Source organism: Mobula hypostoma, chromosome 23 (genome assembly GCF_963921235.1).
Source record: "Mobula hypostoma chromosome 23, sMobHyp1.1, whole genome shotgun sequence".
In the NCBI taxonomy this organism is placed as follows: Eukaryota; Metazoa; Chordata; class Chondrichthyes; order Myliobatiformes; family Myliobatidae; genus Mobula; species Mobula hypostoma.
The window spans coordinates 29,290,321-29,308,574 of NC_086119.1; the positions used below are offsets into that span (position 1 = coordinate 29,290,321).

The 18,254-nt window shown below is 45.2% G+C and overlaps 1 protein-coding gene across 2 annotated transcripts in view; it reads left to right on the top strand.

Annotated features, from left to right (window-relative positions):
• The window catches only part of crcp (calcitonin gene-related peptide-receptor component protein), an 87,995-nt gene that overhangs the window by 9,954 nt on the left and 59,787 nt on the right, over window positions 1-18,254 (top strand). Inside the window, exon 1 of one of the 2 annotated variants that reach the window (XM_063031236.1) lies at window positions 9,739-10,163. The exons of the other annotated variant lie outside the window; for it this stretch is intronic. The gene's annotated coding sequence lies outside the window, so the exon portion shown is untranslated. Of the gene's footprint in view, window positions 1-9,738; window positions 10,164-18,254 lie in introns of those variants that run through there. 2 annotated transcript variants of the gene reach the window in all.

Genomic DNA, 18,254 nt, shown 5'->3' on the forward strand with positions numbered 1-18,254 from the left:
CTGCACAAATTCTTTCCTGGCTACTGCTACGTCCGTCCCAGCTCCCTCACTACCTCTTATCTCACTACACCCTGTCTCATACAAGGTTGGCAGAAATGTTTCAGCCAAATTCACCATCGCGGGCGGGGCCTCCGTGCTGGCAGGCTGACCCGTCAATCTCACGACTGGGAACACGATTCCTCCGGCGATGTCATTACCGAGCAAGACTTCCACGTCTTTTATCGGTAATTCGGACCTCACCCCGATCGTGACTAGTCCAGAGACCAGGTTGCTCTGTAAATGTATCTGGTGCAAAGGGACCGACTCTGTCCCTTCCCCAACACCTTTGACCTCTACCTCCCCAGTCTGGGTCTCTGAGCTAAACTCTAATACACTCTTCAGTATTAGTGACTGACACGCTCCCGTGTCTCTCCAGATCCGCACTGGAACTGGTTTTAACCTCTCCTTCACTGACACCAGTCTGGCCGAGATAAACCTCTCGCGCCCTTCCTGGACTTTTTCAGACCTGTCCTTCCCTAGCGGTTCGCTTAACAGCTCGATACAGCCATTCAAAATTTCCGCTTTTCCTTTCCCCGTCTCCTTCCTTGGGGCAAAGCACCTGGACGCAAAGTGTCCGACTTTCCCACAATTATAACAGACAACCCCAGGAGACTTCCGACCAGACTGCTCCCGGTCTACCTTATCCTTTTCACTAGTCCCCGGCTTACTTTCTGACTTTTCCGGCGGACTCTCCCCGCCGTCCTGACTACCCTTCTGGTAGCCTTTACTCGGGGCAACCTTCATTTTATGCGTCAACGCATACTCATCCGCTAACTTAGCAGTTGCGGCTAACGTGGCTGCCTCTTTCTCATCGAGGTAGGGTCTCATACCCTCAGGGACACAACCTTTAAACTGCTCAATCAGAATCAGCTGCAGCAGTCTGTCATAATCCCCCTCTACCCCTTTCGAGGCGCACCAACGCTCACAATATGTTTGCATCTCGCGAGCAAACTCCAAATACGTGCGGTCCCACCGCTTCCTCGCATTCCGGAACCTCTGCCGGTATGCCTCCAGGACCAACTCATAAATCCCGAGGATGGCCTCCTTCACCACCTCATACTTCTGGGCATCTTCCGCGGATAAAGCGGAGTAAGCTTGTTGGGCTTTCCCTTTCAGTACACTCTGAAGTAAAACAACCCACTTATCCCTCGGCCAGTCCTGACTTATAGCTACTTTTTCGAAGTGGAGAAAGTACCGATCCACATCGGTATCGTCAAAAGGGGGAACCAGCCTAACCTCCTGGGTCGCCCGGAACCCTCCACCTTGGTTCGGCACGAGCCCCTGCTCGGCCCTTATCTTTAACTTCTCCAGCTCAAATTCCCTTTCCCTCTGTTTCTCCTCTCTCTCCAACTGCCTGTCCCTCTCTCTCTCTTCTCTCTCCAACTGTCTTTCTCTCTCTTGCCTTTCTACCTCTTTCTCTCTCTCCCGCCTTTCTAACTCTTTCTCTCTCTCCCGCCTTTCTAACTCTCTCTCTTTCTCCTGCCTTTCTAACTCTCTCTCTTTCTCCTGCCTTTCTAACTCTCTCTCTTTCTCCCGCCTTTCTAACTCTCTCTCCTGCCTTTCTAACTGCTTCTCTTCGTGTTCTAACTGCCGTACCCGGAACTCGTGCTCGAGTCTCAGTTTTTCAAGCTGTACCTGTACCGCGTCTCCAGCAGGTTTTTCAATAGACACCTCCCCCAGCTCACCTTGGGGAAACACACCTTTAGATACATAGTGCTCTACAATAGCTCTGTGTATCTCCTCTCTCCTCATTGTCGACTTCACCTTAGCAAGATTCACCCGTTTTGCCACAGCTATCAATTCCGATTTCCTGGCATCCTCTAATGTCTCCAAGGTCGGCGCCTTTATAAATTCCTCAACCTCCATTTCTGCTGTTTGTCTTTTCTTTCTTTCGGGAATTTTAACCCAATCAATTTACTCCGTCCCAAATTTAGCGTTCAAAATCGCGGACGAGCACCCCACTTATGTTACGTACCCCGTAACTGGGTTGCCAAACCAGCAGAAATGGATCACTCAGTTGGAGTCTGGAGTACTAGAACTAAGAAAGTTTTATTAAAGAAACAAGCAACACAGTAATCGAAAGGATAATAAATGCAACAATTCAACAATGATAACCACACATGTGCACAGAATTAAGATAACAGCATCAATCAAGCTCTATCGTTGTCTAGGGGTAAATGACCAATTTCAAAATGACTCAAAGTTCAGTCCAGTTTGTAGTTCAGTTCGCAGTAATCGTTGCCATGGCGATGGACAAGGTGGGGAAGAGAGACATAGAATAGGAACAACTCATCATTCAGCACAGCTTCACTCACAGACCAGCGAGATGGCTCACAAACAGCTTTTGGGCGGGTCCTTGGTGATGTCACCTGAGGTCACCGACTGTGACCCCTCCTCCAGATGCGGTCGATCCTCTGCAGTGAACCCGGCACCCAGGCAAGGGCGGACACACACCGGGTTCCCGCTGATCGTACCTTTCCACCCTGGTCGTTGTCTGGTACTTCTCACCCACTCGTGAGAAGCGTACCGCTTCCAGGGTCTCGTTACCTCGGGTGGCGTGTGTGTCTGTCTTAGCGAACCTGTCCCTTTTTATCCCCCTGCTGGGGTATCGCCTGTCCATCACTTCAAACAGTTCAGGGTTCAAAGGGGGGAGCCGCTCCAGACAGCTCTCCCTCCCACATCCCTTCATTACACATCTCCAGACGCTGCTCCATTGTTCCTTATCTCTCCTTCCCCTGAGGGCAGGTGGCAGACCAACTGCTGATGCCACTGATGCTAGCCCAGGCCAGCAAACATCTTAATTTTATGTGTATTCTCGTAACATGAGTAACACACACAAAATGCTGGAGGAACTCAGCAAGTCAGGAAGCAGCCGTGGATGGGAATAAACACTCAATCTTTCTGGCCGAGACCTTTCATCAAGACGGGAAAGAAAGGGTGGGGGCGGGGGAAGCCAAATAATCACCAATTGTCTAAACCTGGGCCTTTGTGACTTTCTCTGCAACTAGAACTTCAACTTCCTCGTTAGGAGACCACAGCTAGTACAGATTGGTGATAAAATCTCCTCACTTACTGGCTGTCAAGGAACTGTACGAGATCATCAGCACCCTGGAGACTGCGTACCTGGAGGCTGCCTTCAGCGTCGCTGGTGACTTTAATAGAACGTCGCTGACTAAAGTCTCTCTGAAGTTTTGTCAACACATCCAGGTGAGCACATGGGGAGGTAACATACTCAACTACTGCTACTCTCCCTTCCGCAATGCTTATAAAGTGCTCCTTCGCCCGCCGCTTGGAAAATCGGATCATTTCCATCTTGCTGATAGCGAGGTACAGACAAAAGCTGAAACAAAAGGTGCCCATTGTTAAAACCATCCACTGTTGGTCCGACCAATCAGCCTCCATGCTACAGGACTGCTTTGATGACGTCAGCTGGAATGTCTTCCATGATGAGGATGTCTCCGAGTTCACGGAAGGGGTCACGAGTTTCATCCGGAAGTGTATTGAGGATGTTGTCCCCTAGAAATTGGTCAGGGTCCATCCAAATCAGAAACCCTGGATCAACAGTTCCGTGCGAGTAGCACTTACTGTGCTACATAGAGCTAATGTCGCTGGTGACCATAGGAACTCGAGAAATGCAGCTACAGTCTGCGCAAAGTCATCAAGGCAATGAAACAACAAGATCCAGTCACAACTCTCCACCAACAACACACGCAGCTTATGGCAAGGTCTGCACACTGTCGCAGACTTCAAAGTCAAATTCAATGGAGTTTCCAACATCGCTGCCTCTCTCTCAGATGAGCTAAATATTCTTTATGCTTGATTCGATACTGCCAACACTGAGCCCCTGAAGAGAGCCTCCGAGGAGGCCTGCAACTTAGTCATCCCTTCAGCTGAAGTACGCAGATGTTTCCAACGAGTGGACAGTCGCAAGGCTGTGGGACCGGACGGCATCCCAGGGCAGGTACTCAAAGTGTGTGTGCCACAACTGATAGGTGTGTTTACAGACATTTTTATCTCTCCCGCTGTTGATGTCAACCTAGGGAATCTTGTTTATCACCTCCTCGTTAATAGATGACAGTCGGTTGACCATGGATGACCCACCAGTAGTAGCCGAAGTCACTGAAGCTGTCAGCCAGCTATCCAGTGGCAAAGCCCCGGGGGCAGACGCTATACCTGCAGAGATCTACAAAGCCGGTGGTCCTGTACTTATAGAGAAGCTCACCGAGTTGTTCCAGTCTTTTTGGAAGCAAGGATCCATTCCTCAGGAACTTAAAGATGCATCCATCGTACACCTCTACAACAGAAAGGGCAATCAACAAGTATGTGACAACCACCGAGGAATCTCGCTGCTCTCCATCGCAGGAAAAACCCTTGCATGAGTCCTGCTAAATCGTTTGGTCACTCATCTGGAGTTGGGCCTGCTGCCAGAGTCACAGTGTGGCTTTCACAAAGGCCGTGGGACTATTGACATGATTTTTGCGGCGCGCCAACTTCAGAAGTGTCAGGAGCAGAACTGCGAACTCGACACAACTTTTGTTGTCCTCACAAAAGCCTTTGACACTGTCTGCCGGCAAGGCCTGTGGAGGAACATGTCAAAGTTCGGCTGCCCCGCCAAATTCATTCAGATAGTACGCCAGTTCCATGATGGCAAGATGGGCAGAGTGCTGGACGGCGGAGAGTCCTCTGAGGCGTTTCCAGTCACCAATGGTGTCAAACAGGGTTGTGTGCTCACACCCACACTGTTCAACATGATGTTTACTGCCATGCTGAATGATGCCTTCCAGGACAGTGATGTTGGAATCAGCCTCAAGTACAGAATGGATGGGAAGCTCGTCAACTTGAGGAGACTTCAAGCTGTTACCAAAGGGAAGGAGACTGTTCTGAGAGACTTCCTCTTTGCCGATGACTGCGCCCTGTATGCTGGCTCGGAGCCAGAGATGCAAGTCAATATGGAAAAATTCTCCATGGCTTGTGACAACTTTGGAAGACTGAAGTCATGCACCGTATACAGAACTGAAAATCACAGTCAAATGACAGAAACTACAGGCAATGGACCAGTTTACTGACCTTGGCAGCACTCTCTCCCGAGCAGTGACTATTACAGAAGTTAACTGCAGAATAGCAAAGGCAAGTTCTGCTTTCGGTAGACTGTGCTCCACTGTATGGGAATGTCAAGGATAGAACCGTGGTACTCACTACCCTCCTGTATGCCTGTGAAACGTGGACTGTGTATCGAAGGCATGCAAGACAGCTCAACCATTTCCATATGCCTTGTCTTCGCAGAATATTAGGCATCAGATGGCAAGATAAAGCACCAGACAGTGAAGCTCTCTCTGGAGCAAGTCTGCCATCAGTCCACACACTGCTGATGAGAGCACAGACCCGGTGGGCAGGTCACGTCATCTGCATGCCGGACGAGCGCAAACCCAATCGGCTCCTTTTTGGGGAACTCTCTGCTGGAAGATGCTCGCATTGAGGGCAGAAGAAACTTTACAAAGACACACTAAAGGCCTCCCTGAAGTCATTTGACATAGACACGGCCTCTTGGGAAACGCTGGCACAAAACCGCCCTACCTGGCGCGGCCTCACCCACAAGGGCTGTCAAGCTTACGAAGCAAGGCGCAATGCTGAAGTACAACATAAACACGAGCCGCGCAAGTCCAGAGCCACCAGCGCAACAACTGCAATGCCTACACGTGTCTGCCCAACATGTGCCAGGACATTCCGTGCCCGAATTGTCCTGACCAGTCATCTTCGGACACACCACATCCAGTCTCAAAGTGACTAATGGTGTCGAGGTCTTCATCGACGACGATGGACGAACCACCTTACACTTTATCTCTCCCCCTCCCGGTGTAGAGTGCTCTGCTGCTTCAAAATATCCACCATTGTTTCTGTACCTAAAAAGACTAAGGTAACATGGCTGAACGACTGGCGTCCTTGCACTCCCCTCAATAATAAGCAAATGCTTTGAGAGGCTGGTCAAGAACTAAATCTGCAGCTTGCTGCCGCCCAAACTGGGCCCCCTACAATTCGCTTACTGACACAACCGATTGACAGATGACGCAGTAGCCACAGCTCTACACACCATCCTTGCACACATGGAGAAGAGGGATGCTTATGTGAGAATGCTGTTCTTGGACTTTTCAGCATTCAACACCATAATTCCCTCCAGGCTCAACAAGAAGCTCAGAGACCTCGGCCTTCATCCTACCTTGTGTAACTGGATCCTGGACTTGCTGTCAGATCGCTGGCACGTGGTAAGAGTGGGCTCCCTCACCTCTGTCCCACTGACCCTTAACACAGGTGCCCCTCAAGGCTGTGTACTAGGCCCCCTCCTTTACTCTCTATATACTCATGACTGTGTCGCCACCCACAGCTCCAATCTGTTAAATAAATTTGCTGACGGTACTACACTGATTGGCCCAATCTCAAATAATAATGAGGCAGTCTACAGAGAAGAAGTCATCACCCTGACACAGTGGTGTCAATAAAACAACTTCTTCTTCAACGTCGCAAAAACGAAGGAGCTGGTTGTGGACTACAGGAGGAATGGAGACAGGCTAACCCCTATTGACATCAATGGATCGGGGTTTGAGAAGGTGAACAGCTCCTTGGTATAAACATCATCGTGGATCTCATGATCTGTACATACTGGCTGTGTGGCGAAAAAGGCACAACAGTGCCTCTTTTACCTCAGATGGTTGAAGTTTGGTATGGGCCCCCAAATCCTAAGAACTTTCTACAGGGGTGCAATTGGGAACATCCTGACTGGCTGCATCACTGCCTGGTGTGGGAACTGTACTAACCTCAATCACAGGACTCTGCAGAGCATCTGTAGATGTGAACTTCTCGCTATTTGGGACACTTACAAAGACAGATGTGTAAAAAGGGCCCGAAGGATCATTGGAGACCCAGGTCACCCCAACTACAAATGGTACCGCAGCATAAAAGCCAGGACCAACAGTCTTCGGGACAGCTTCTTCTATCAGACCGATGAATTCATGTTGATATAATTGTATTTCTATGGTATATTGACTGTCCTGTTGTACATGCTAATTATTATAAATTACTATAAGTTGCACATTTAGACCGAGACATAACATAAAGATTTTTACTCATGTATATGAAGGATGTAAGTAATAAAGTCAATTCAATTGAATACAGGGCACCTCAAGGATCCATGCTTAGCCCACTGCTCTACACTCATAAATGTACATCCCGAATGCTATTTTTTTAATTCACAGCTGACACCACAGTTGTTGGTAAAATCTCAGATGGCAATGAGGAGGTGCGCAGGTGTGAGATGGATCACCTGGGTGAGTGGTGTCACAACAACAACCTCGCACTCAAACAAGGGAAAATCTGCAGATGCTGGAAATCCGAGCAACACACACAAAATGCTGGAGGAACTCAGCATTTTGTGTGTGAACCTGACACTCAACATCTTCAAGATGAAAGAAGTCATTGTGGACGTTAGGAATAGGAGGAACATGCACCTGTCCTCATTGGGGGGGGGGGGTCAGCGCAAGATGCAATCACGTGACATCCACTGTACTTCATTTGGTGTTTAAAGATGTTTGATATGTCACCAAGGGCTTGCAAATTTCTACAGCTGTATAGTGGAGTGTATTCTATCTGGTTGCATCTCAGTCAGATATGGAGGCTCCGATGAAGCATCTTCTGCATGACCCTCCTCACCATTGAGGATATCTTCATGCTTTGCGGAGGTGGCATCCATCACGAAGACCCCTGATCAACTGGGACACGCTACCTTCCTGTTACTGCTGTCAGGGAGGAGACACACTCTGTGACCCAGGAACCGCATCTCTGTCTCTGGCATCAGGCTCCTGAACAGTCCATGAACTCCCTTTTGCCTGCACTATTTACTTAGTAGCTTAGTAATATTGTGGTTTTGCACTATACAGCTGCCACGAAATAACAAGTTTTACGTCACAAAAGACGGTACTAATAACCCCAGTTCTGATTCAAAGGTCATCTGAAACAATGTGTTCAGGGACACATGATGTTTGTGGAAAAAGTAGAAACATGCTTAGTAACTCCTTGACACCTTGGAAAGTCCTTTAGCCTGAAGAGGAACTTTACTGACAGGAAACTCCCAGTGGCACTGTTTCAGAGAATGGTATGGTGTGCTGCACAGGAACAAGTAAACAATTCCTGCAATGTGCCTTTATGTTTACATTCCTTTATATACAGTTTACAAGAAAAGGTTTGTGAGCCCTTTGCAGTTACCTGGTTTTCTGCATTAATCACTCATAAAATGTGGTCTGATCTTCATCTGAATCACAATAATAGACAAACACAATCTGCCTAAACTAATAATACACAATCAACTGTACTTTTCATGTCCTTATCGAACACATTGTTTAATCATTCACAGTCCAGGCTGGAAAAGTATGTGAACCCTTGTATTTATTCACTGGTAGAACCTCCTCTCGCAGCAATAACCTCCACCAAACGTTTTCTGTAGCTGCTGATCAGGCTTGCACAACAGCAAGGAGGAATTTTAGGAATGAACAGCCCTCTTCAGGTCGTGCCACAGCATCTCAGTTGGGTTAATATCTGGACTCTGACTTGGCCATTCCAAAACATGAAGTTTCTTTTTAAACTATTGTGTTGTTGATTTACTCTTGTGTTTCAGATCATTGTCTTGTTGCATCCTCCAACTTCTGTTAAGCTTCAGGAGACAGACTGCTACCCTGACATTCTCCTGTAAAATGTCTTGATACGACTTTAAATTCCTTGTTCCCTCTATGATGCAAGCTGTTCAAGCCCTGAGGCAGCAAAACAGCCCCAAGCCTTGATGTTCCTTCCACCATGCTTCACAGATGGGATGAGGTTTTGGTGTTGGTGTGCAGTGCTCTTTTCCCTCCCAGCATGTGCATTTCTGCCAAAAAGTTAAAATTTTGTCTCGCCTGTCAAACGAACATTGTCCCAGAAGCATTGTGGAACATCCAAGTGGTCTTTTGCACCCTTGAGACATACAGCAATGTTTTTTTTTTGGAGAGCAGTGGTTTCCTCCATGGTGGTCTTCCATGAACACCATTCTTGTTCAGCGATTTTCTTATAGTGGACACATGAACAAAGACTTTAGCAAGCTCTAGAGATTTCTGCAGGCCTTTTGCTGTTACCTTTGGGTTCTTTTTCATCTCCTTCAGCATTGCACGTTGTGCTTTTGTTGTGATCTTTGCAGGATGCCTCCTCTGAGGGAGAGTAGCAACAGTACTGAATTCCCTCTATTTGTAGACAATTTCTCTTACTATGGACTGATGAATACCCAGGTCTTTAGAAATGCTTTTGTAGCCTTTTCCAGCTTCATACATCTCTGCAATTCTTCTATGGTGTTCTGAAAGTTGTTTTGATCGAGGCATGGTGCACATAAATAGATCTTTCCTGAGAAGAGCCGGCTCTATCAGTAACCTGACTTTGTGTGTCTTTTTATAAGGCAGGGTAGCTCTACAATCCACACCTTCAATCTCATCTCATTGATTCGAACACCTGATTCCAAATAGCTTTTGTAGAAGGCATTGCCCTGGAGGTTAACATGAACCTAGACTGTGATCATTCAAATAGTATACTCAGTGTTGACAAGAAGAAATAATTGTGTGTTATTGGTTTAGGCAGATTGTGTTTATCTATTATTGTGACCTATTATTGAGTCAGCAGGAGGAGAAGATTGCTGTGCGTGCACAGCTCTCCGGTGAAAATGATATCATATCTGTTAAATAGGGGTTGTGGACAATTCTGATTGGATGGAGAATGGATGTGAAAGCACAGAGGAACATCTGGAGAAATTTCTGAAACGCTCGTTCGCTGCTGTCGTTACTGTGTGGTTGGGAATCTTTTGGAGGGTAGGCCTCAAAATCCCCGGCCTTGCCTGCTTTTGGCGACCGAGAAGGAGGTCGAATCGTTCAGACAGAGATGGTGCTCAGTACTCAGTGTCGGAGAGCTGATCAGAGCTCGAAGTTTTCGGATGACTCAGAGTCGGATTGTAGTCGGCATGGCAGGGAGAGTTTTTCTTCCTTCTCCCGTCCGCGTGAGATGTGGGACATTTGAGAAACTTTGAACTTTACTGTGCTCAGGGACTTCTTCATCAAGTTATGGTATTGTTACACTGTTTGTAACTATATGTTATAATTATGTGGTTTTGTCAGTTTTTTCAGTCTTGGTCTGTCCTGTGCTTTGTGATATCACACTGGAGGAAATAATGTATCATTTCTTAATGCATGCGTTACTAAATGACAATAAAAAGAGGACTACGTGTCTTCATAATCATAGATGAAGATAAGACCACATTTTATGTATATTTAATGCCAAGAACTAGGAATTGCAAAGAGTTTACAAACTTTTTCTTGCAACTATATTTTTGGCAAGGTGTCATGTGTTTACAATGATGATTTGATAAATTGTCAATTTATGCAATGTGGCAATTTGATAAATATGTGAAAGGTTGTGGAATTGAGGGTGATGGTGAAAGGGCATGGAAGAGGAGGTCAGAATTGATCAGACATGATCAAAATAAATGACAGGGCAGGCTTGAGGGGCCTGATGGCCTACTTCTATGTTTTGGGGGGCTTTCTGTGAAAAGAAATTTATTACGCATTCATTGTTATAGTGAGTTTTCGGAGGGTTTTTTTTTTGAACCCAAAATTATGCAAAAATAGGAATCAAAGATCAAGCAGAGAATTTAAAAGTGTATTTTCATCGTTGTATGCTGGTTCATATATCCGGTTTCATCGCCGTCTGCTGGTTCATACATCCGGTTTCGTTGCCGTATGCTGGTTCATATATCCAATTTCATCGCCGTATGCTGGTTCATATATCCGGTTTCATCGTCGTATGCTGGTTCATATATCCGGTTTCGTCGCCGTATGCTGGTTCATATATCCGGTTTCGTCGCCGTATGCTGGTTCATATATCCAATTTCATCACCGTATGCTGGTTCATATATCCGGTTTCGTCGCCGTATGCTGGTTCATATATCCAATTTCATCGCCGTATGCTGGTTCATAATTACAGTTTCATCGCCGCATGCTGGTTCATAATTACAGTTTCATCACCGTATGCTGGTTCATATATCCGGTTTCGTCGCCGTATGCTGGTTCATATATCCAATTTCATCACCGTATGCTGGTTCATATATCCGGTTTCGTCGCCGTATGCTGGTTCATATATCCGGTTTCGTCGCCGTATGCTGGTTCATATATCCAATTTCATCACCGTATGCTGGTTCATATATCCGGTTTCGTCGCCGTATGCTGGTTCATATATCCGGTTTCGTCGCCGTATGCTGGTTCATATATCCAATCTCATCGCCGTATGCTGGTTCGTATATCCGGTTTCATCGTCGTATGCTGGTTCATATATCCGGTTTCGTCGCCGTATGCTGGTTCATATATCCGGTTTCGTTGCCGTATGCTGGTTCATATATCCAATCTCATCGCCGTATGCTGGTTCGTATATCCGGTTTCATCGTCGTATGCTGGTTCATATATCCGGTTTCGTCGCCGTATGCTGGTTCATAATTACAGTTTCATCACCGTATGCTGGTTCATATATCCGGTTTCATCGCTGTATGCTGGTTCATATATCCAATTTCATCACCGTATGCAGGTTCATATATCCAGTTTCGTCACCGTATGCTGGTTCATATATCCAGTTTCGTCGCCGTATGCTGGTTCATATATCCGGTTTCGTCGCCGTATGCTGGTTCATATATCCGGTTTCGTTGCTGTATGCTGGTTCATATATCCAATTTCGTCGCCATATTCTGGTTCATATATCCGGTTTCGTCGCCGTATGCTGGTTCATATATCCGGTTTCGTCGCCGTATGCTGGTTCATATATCCAATTTCAGCACAGAGAAAACTGATTTGTGTGATTCAGTCGCCATCTACTGGTGGCATCTAGAACATCATCCACCCCCATTCATCAATATGATACCAATGAAATCAATCTTTGTCTGTTACAATACTGTGGTCCCTTACTTGATTGATGGTCATTACTCTATTTTCTGCAGTCCTGTTAAATATTGATCTAGCACCCTAAAAATAACTTGTATGATGCCGTTAGCTCCATATTTCACCATAATAGAACATAGAACATTGAATAGTATAGCACAGGAACAGGCCCTTTGGCTTATGTGTGTGCCAAACAGAATGCCAAATAAAATTACATCTCTTCTGCCTGCAGATGATCCCTATTCCTCCAATGCTTACGTATTCATGTGTCTAATGCTTCTTAAATGCTACTCTTTTACCTCTTCCCATCAGTATTCTGGCAGTCTGATCCTCCCAGTCTACGGGAAGTAAGGGGTATCGGTTCACTGGAAAATGTTGCTGGAGAGGTAGTTTGAGGAAAAAAGAAATGGCAGATGAACTGAATAAATAATTTGCGCAAATCGTCAATATGAAAGACACCAGCAACATGCCGGAAATTCGAGAATGTCAGGGAGTAGCAGTAAATGTAGTTGCTATTACTAAGGAGAAGGTGCTTGGGAAGCTTAAAGGTCTGAAGGTGGATAAAGTCACCTGGGCCTTTTGGACAACATCCTAGGTCTCTGAAAGATGTAGCTGAAAAGACTGTGGAGCCATTGGTAGTGATTTCAAGAATTACTACTCTATAGAGCCGAATGGTTCTGGAGGATGGAAAATTGCAGATGTCTCTCCACTGTTAAAGAAGGGAGGGAGGCAGAAGGCAAGAATTTATAAGCCGCTTAGCCCAACGTCAGTGGTTGGTAAGATTTTATGACGGATATGGTTTCGGGATACTTGGAAGCACGTGGTGAAATTGGCCGAAGGCATTACGTTTTCCTTGGGGGGTGGGGATATGCCTGACAAATCTGGTGGAATTATTGGAAGAAGTAATACACAGGAAAGTCAAAGGACAGCCAGTGTGTGTTGTTTATTCAAATTATCAGAAGACTTTGACAGGATGATGCAAGAGATTGCTAAACAAGATAGGAGCCCATGGTATTGCAGGAAAGATACTAACATTTTTAGAAGATTGGCTGACTGGCAGAAGGCAAAGAGTGGAAATAAAACAGGCCTTTTCTGGTTCACTGCCGATGACCAGTGGTGTTCCGCAGGAGTCGGTTTTGTGTATACTATTTTTTGTGTTGTATGTTAATGATCTTGATAGAATTAATGGCTTTGTGACCAAGTTTGTAGCTGATAGAAAGGGAGGTGGAGAAGCTGGTAGTTTTAAAGGAGTAGGGAGTCTGCAGAAGGACCTTAACAAGTTGAAAGGATGGGCAAAGATGTGGCAGATGAAATATGATGTAGGAAAATGTATGGTCTGGAGTTCACTAAGTGAAGTAAAGGCATGGAATACTTGTTAAGTGGAGAGACAATTCAGAAGTTGGAGCTGCAGAGGGGCTTGGGAGTTCTAAAACTGGATTCCTTAAAAGATAACTTGCAGTTTGAGTCAATAGCAAAGAAGGCAAATGCAATGCTCGCATTCATTTCAAGAGGACCAGAATATAAAAGCAAGAATGTAATGCTGAGCCATTAGTCTCAACATAATTATTGGTCGGACCACATTTAGATTATTGTGGGCAGTTTTGAGCCTCATATCTAAGGAAGAGAGGGAAGGAACGTCGACTCAGACCATGAGAGGCCTGCGTCGGGCATATTCATGTGCTGGGTACGTGGCCAAATGGTTAAGGCATTCGTCTAGTGATCTGAAGGTTGCTAGTTCGAGCCTCAGCTGTGGCAGCATGTTTGTGTCCTTGAGCAAGGTACTTAACCACACATTGCTCTAGTGTCTGTGCAAGGGGTGGTGCCCCGCACAGACTTCCAATCAGCGCCTTGTAAGGCATATCTAAGGAAGGCTGTGCCAGTATTGGACAGGGTCCGGAGGAAGTGGACCTTTTCTCACTGGAGTTTAGAAGGACGAGGAAGGATTTCATTGAAATGCACTGAATATTAAAGGGCTTAGATAAAGTGGAAATATAAGGGATCTTTCAGGCAGGAGGTAATATACTTCAAAACCAGCCTCTCAAAACACCAACACTGTAGATGTAAATGCCACTGGGCATAGTTATTTACATGGAAACATAGAAAACATACAGCACGATACAGGCCTTTCAGCCCACAAAGCTGTGCCAAACACGTCCCTACCTTAGAACTACCTAGACTTTACCCATATCCCTCTATTTTTCTGATCTCCATGTAGCCATCCAGGAGTCTCTTAAAAGACCCTATCGTTTCCACCTCCACCGCCGCCGCTGGCAGCCCATTCCATGCACCCACCACTCTCTGGGTAAAAATTTACCCCTGACATCTCCTCTGTACCTACTTCCAAGCACTTTAAAGCTATGCCCTCTCGTGCTAGCCATTTCAGCCCTAGGGAAAAGCCTCTGACTATTGACATGATCAATGCCTCTCATTATCTTTTACACTTCTATCAGGTCACCTCACATCCTCCGTCGCTCCAAGGAGAAAAGCCGAGTTCACTCAACCTATTCTCATAAGGCAAAATCCTTGTAGATCTCCTCTGCACTCTTTTTATGGTTTCCACGTTCTTCCTGTAGTGAGGCGACCAGAAATGAGCACAGTACTCCAAGTGGGATCTGACCAGAGTCCTGTATAGCTGCAACATTACCTTTTGGCTCTTAAACTCAATCCCACGATTTAGTCCAGTTACTATGTTCTCTTGGGCACCGGTACAATTGAAGCCTGCTTGAAGCAGCTGGGTAGCACCCACTGCTGGAGTGAGAGGTTGAAGATAACTGTGAATACAGCAGCCAGTTGGTCAGCACAGGTCGTAAGTCCTCAACCAGGTACTCTCTCTGGACTGGATGCTTTCCCTAGATTCACTCTCTCGAAGGCACCCTGCACATCATCTTCAAATACTGAGACCAAAGGATCATCATGGTGCGTGATGGTTCGTTCCTCCCTGTTCCGGTGGTCAAAGTGACCGTAGAGCTCATCTGGAAGTAAAGCTCTGCTGTCCCCTATGTCGCAAGATTTAACTTTGTAGGAGGTTACGGCATTGAAAACCTGCCACAGTTGTCGAGTATCCCTCATTGATTCCAGTCGTCAGGAATCTCCACGTTGCCTGAGAGATGGCTTTCCGGGGATCATGCTTGCACCTCTTACGGCGTTCTTGATCTCCAAACCTGAAAGCCTCTGATCTGGCTGTCAGCAGATTCCAGATTTCATAGTTCATCTGGGCTTCTGTTGGTGAAAACCCTGAAGGATTTTGTGTGGACACACTCATCCACAGTTGTTTTAATAAAGTCTGTAACGACCCTGGTGTAGTCATACAGGTCCTCAGATGAGTTCTTGAACATGACCCAGTCCACTGAATCAAGGCAATCCTGTAACTGTTCCTCAGCCTCCCACGACCACCTCTTTAGTTGTCTTGATCTCTGGAGCCTTGCTCTTTAAGCTCTGTCTGTATGCAGACAACCAAATGATCCAACTTACCAATATGCCGTCCAACAAAAGAACAATAGGCGTTCTGTTGGCCTGAAAGAACTGCAGTCTGTAAGTGGGTGAATTCAAGTGAATCAAGGACGGTGGAAGCAGACAGACCAATTGTCTTTGTTCCTGCCATTTTCTTGGAGATGCCATTTTGTGGAACTGTTTTATGTCCTTCATTTTGTGTCTTAGTTGCTTGGCTTGATCAGTGTTTTAAAGAAGACACCGTAATGCCTCATGTAATCTGCTGAACTGGGGATAATTTCCAAATAAGTTACTTGTGAGGTTTTCTTTGGTTGAATATAGCATGCAGGTTTGTGAATGTTGGTCTGTGCGATTCAATCTGATTGAGGGCAAAGCCATAAATTACCAATTGTCACTTGCCGGGAAGAGGGCAACAAATGGGTGCTGGCCTGGAGCAGAGCCAATAAAAAGGTGTTAAAGGTCAGTCACATGACATTGGAATGAAATACTTGAATTGGTAAGAAATGGATATAAAAGCAGACGCTTCAAGTCTGCTGGCAGTGGTAACTCTGTCAGAACAACTGTCGCGGGTGTGAGGTGCTCCATGGGCACATGGAGATTTGAAATTGAACTACGAGGAACATGTGGCCAGCAGCAGAAAGTCATTTTCAACTGGTAATATCTTTTCTGTTCTTTGATTGTTCATGGAAAGTCGGGAAAACTTAGTTGGTGTGCACACAAGGTACTTAGTGTATGGATTCACATACTTGTTAATTTAGACAATTAAGGTACTTGTCGGTAAATACAGATCTCTCTGTGCCTCTGATCATTATTGAAATCTTGTAACAATTCCTTATCATAGTGTAGCGGTGGTCTAGTATGCTGGGACTTTGGGTGCAACAGGTTATGTGCTAGTAATAATTGGGCAGAGTTTTCTTCAAACAGGCCTGGTTAAAGTCGCTGACTATCATTTGAAATTCGTTGGGATGGGCTTTTTCTTGTTTACAGACAGCATCATGTGGTTTTGCGAGTGCTTTCTTATAATTGGTGCTTGGTGGTATGTAAACTGCAGTCAGGATCGCAGATGAGAACTCCCGAGGCAAGTAGAATTGTCTGCATTCATTCATTAGTTGTTGTAAGTCAGGGGAAAAAGAAGTTGACATAACCCTAACATCTGTGCACCAATGAGAATTGAACTAAAAAGCATACTCCGCCACCTTTCTCCTTACCAGAATTCAAGGTTTGATCCATTCTTAAAGTTGTAAAATCTTCTGGTTGGATCGCTATGTCAGGCACGTTTGCTGTTAACCAAGTCTCAATGCAACAAGCAATTGAGGCCTCATCTGCCTCTAATCCAGCAGCCTTGCCCTGAGATCATCAGTCTTATTTTCAAGTGTCTGTACGTTTGCCAACAAGATGCTCGGTGGGGGAGGCCTCATTCCCCTGTGCTTCAGCCTGGTTTGAATCCTGCCTCTCCTGATGTGTCTTTAGCCATAGCGTTGATCCTTAAAGGTGTTGCACTTACCTGCTCCACATTTAACTGTTGAGTGTGAGATCTGAAAATCTTTGATGTAATTTCATAGTCCATTGTTAAAGAGGAAATTTACACGCTGCGGATTGCAGTGAAAGTAGTTCAAAAGGAGTATATTTAAGAGGGAAAACAGGTACAACTTCCTGCAGCCCGCAGAGAATTGCTGATGTATGCTGGCACCATCTTGGCACATAATGCTATTCTGTCTATCTATAAATCTATCTTTTGCAATGGGTTGTTTGTCTATCCTGTTGTGTGTGATTTTTCTTTGATTCTATGGTGTTTCTTTGTCTCTACTGTGAATGCCCAAAAGGAAATGCATCTTAGAGTTGTATTTGCTAACATATACAATTGATTCCAGTTAATTGGGCCACATTGGCACCAGTACATTTTGGCCCATTTAACATTTAAGCGGCTGCCCCAATTAAGCAAAATTTCATGGAAGTAGTTTAAAAAAGGTATTTATATAAAAAAAAGACAAACTACCATTTAACTGAGAAATTACGTATTTAAATGAATTACAATACAAATTAGAACACTATCAATCCTACTACAGTGCTTTAAAACTATATAAGTTCTTAATAGTTATTGACAGGATTCATCCAGTGAATGCAGGTACGTTCTTTTGATTAACTAATTAAACAAAACCAGCGCAAACACCTAGTGTAGATAATGGACTGGCTTCATCCAATGCTTTCAACAATTGCGTCCTCCAGATCTTCATTTTCATTGTAACATTCAAGATGATTGTCGATACCTTCAAATTCTTCGTAGTGCCTAACTTGTTGAAGCAGTGGAATTATTTCATTTTCACTCCTGGCAGTTTCTGGCATCTGCAAACCTACAATGCTTGAAATTGCGGTGAGCAAAGAAGTTCTGAAATATCTTCCCGCTTATTTCTCACCAACTATCAGTGACAAAATTCACTGTTTTTTGAACACAAGCACAAACAACTGATGCTCTTTAAAAACTATTCGCTGTAAGCACAGTGTAGTATCTAATTGCCACACAAGTGCACACGTCTGACACCGTTTGGGAGCAGTCTACTGCCCTAATTAAGCGGCATATTGTCCCAAATATTCTAAAGGAATCTTGGTTATTTTTCCATTAGTTTTTATCCCTTAGTTGTCTCAAATAAGCAGCTGCCCCAGTTAACCAGTGGTTCAATTAACTGGAATCCTGTATGTACTCGATAATGCATTTACTTTGAACTTGCATACTCTGTGTTTTCTTTGAGGTAATTTGAGGTACTTAGTGTCTTCTAGGTTGTTTCA